Source organism: Phalaenopsis equestris, unplaced genomic scaffold (assembly GCF_001263595.1).
Source record: "Phalaenopsis equestris unplaced genomic scaffold, ASM126359v1 Scaffold000209, whole genome shotgun sequence".
Lineage (NCBI taxonomy): Eukaryota > Viridiplantae > Streptophyta > Magnoliopsida > Asparagales > Orchidaceae > Phalaenopsis > Phalaenopsis equestris.
In genome coordinates, this window is record NW_018164651.1 from 20,266 (window position 1) to 22,850 (window position 2,585).

Here is a 2,585-nt window from a genome sequence, read left to right on the forward strand (position 1 = left end):
ATTATTATTAAAGTGAGTAAAAGAGGGGTTATTTTCTGTTAAGTGACGCCGGTCAAGTTCCCATGATTTTGTTATCCCAACACCACTATTAGTTTTGAATTTACTTAGTCTAAACAATTTTTTAAACTTCTTTAGACCAGAGGACTCTTGTTAGCAATTATGGGTTACCTCGTCCAAGAAATCATCGTAAATCTAAAAGGGTGAATTATTATGATTGGAGCTCTAAAAAAGTAGGGCTTATACCTGCCGAAATAACAAATATGCCTCAGGAAAGGAGGAGGAAGAAGAGGTCCATGTACAAAGCTGTAGACACTCCAAATAAAAGGTCTTATACCCCGTTTAGGTCAAGGAGTCTTCTAACACCCTAGACGCATTGGACAACCACCTATATATGAAGTTATGCTGAGTTAGTCGGGTTGGAGAAGCACCCGTGCTTCTCCTTTGAACTTGCTAATTGTAGTTATTTACCACAATCCTAAATGCGGAGGCCCTATTAAAACATGATTGAGGTGATAGTCATGAATACAAACCACTTTATATCTGGCCCGAAGGCCATACAGAAAGTAAAGATAGGTTTTGAAAAGTATTGAATCTTTTAACCCTAAATATTAATTTATCTCAATCTTTTATTTAAATTTTTGTTAAGCAGAAAGAATTATAATTTTAGGAACTTTAATGAGCATATGTAGTGTTTTTTTCGTGAGATCCATATGCATAGAAAGAAACAATATAAAACACTCCAACACGCATGACATACAAGAAAAAAAAACAAGAAAACACTCCAAAAGAATATATAAAAGAGACCAAATACCGCTCGACCTACAACATAATCTAGGGAAAACAGTAAAAATGGTCGAACTCTGTATATACATGTCCGATCCTAAGTTAAACAAGAACGTAAAATTCATACTTAAGGTATGAGACACGAACTACCGCTCTTGGTTCTCGTCATGTGGTTCGGTGCGTTATTCACCCCGAAACCTGTGCCCATACTTTTTTTTCGATACAGACTCATCATAAATACTCTACCAAATGCATATGAAAAAGAAAATAAAGAATTGACCTGCATAAAACAAATATTAGCGAGCACACCATGCATCGCGAAATAACGAGTCGTGCCTTATGATTGGGGGAGTTAAAGAGGACATACAAGCAAATGATTAGAATTATTATTTGCTCCCCCATAATAGCACTTGTGTGAGTGTGTAAGTAGGCACGAAACCTGCAGAAGATCACCCTAATATACTATCACACACAACGAGCGCACAAGCCACCGAAAAATAAGAACGTGACACATGATTAGCACAAAACAACACAACACATAACAATAGCCAGAGGTATCGAAAAATACTACATAGCATTCTAAACCCTAGCGTAGCACTCCATCTAACGACAAGTGTTGTAACTAACATTTGATTGTGGGGTAAGTCTGAGTGTAGTATGACTTTGACGGGGTCGCCTTGCCGATCCCATCCTAAGAATCCAAAGGGTCTAATAAGTGTCACCTGGGATGAATTTTAAAAGAATTGACCTCATATATGACCTAGCCTGCTGCGTGCATAAATTTTAAATCAAAATAAACGTAATAAATAAAAAAATAAATAAATGTTACATTTTACCGTAAGGGTCATTAAATGCAAGTCTATAACATATAAGAGTGGCACGAGTTAGATCCCTTGAATCTTTAGCACAGTTAGATCCCTCACGTCAATGCCGATGACTTAACTCGCATTGCTCACCGGGATAAACCCAGCAAGCAATGCTCATTAAGGCATCACAATCAACACAAGGTCACTCTCATAACGAGCTGATTCGTTATCTATGCATGCATGCAAATGCAAATGCAAACAGTCATGTAACAGAAGTGACGAGTGTGTCATGGGGGCAGTGACTCAGGAGGGTGGGTGTGCCATGGAGGCAGTGACTCGAAGGGATGGGCCTGTTGCAGCGACAGCAACCCGAAGAGTGATGACCGTGTCGTGGCGGCAGCGACGTAAAGGATATACAACACAGGTAGGTGAACATGCAAGCAAGCATGCACGTGTACGCACATAACATGCAGTAGTGCAAGTTGATAGTCGACGAGGTCGGGGCGGCTGGTCGAACCAAAGTAGCAGGTTAACCGTGTCGGGGCGGTCGGTCGAACCAAAGTGGCAGGTTCAATGGGCTGAGGCAGTCGATCGAACCAAGGTTGTCGGTCCACTAGGCCGTGGTGGCTGGTCAAACCAAAGTGGCTGGTTCGCCGGCAGGGGCAACTGATCAAACCAAAGTGGTATAATCATCGAGTCGGAGCAGTCGGTCTGAGCAAAGTGAAGTGCTTGCCGGGCCAGAGCCATCGGTCAGAGCGAAGTGAGATGCTTGTCAGGCTAGAGCTGACGGTTGGAGTGAAGTCGAGTCGGGATGAAGTTAGGTGCTCATATGCTTTATGCAAAATGCAGTGAAATTCAAAGCAAGCAAACATGTAGATAGCCAACCACGCTCGTGCTAACAACCTCACCTGGGAAACCTAGGGTTTGAATGCTTGGATGCGCGTCATAGCCGCCTCCTGCTTTGACAAGGTATGTGGGGAGCTTTTGCCCAGAGAC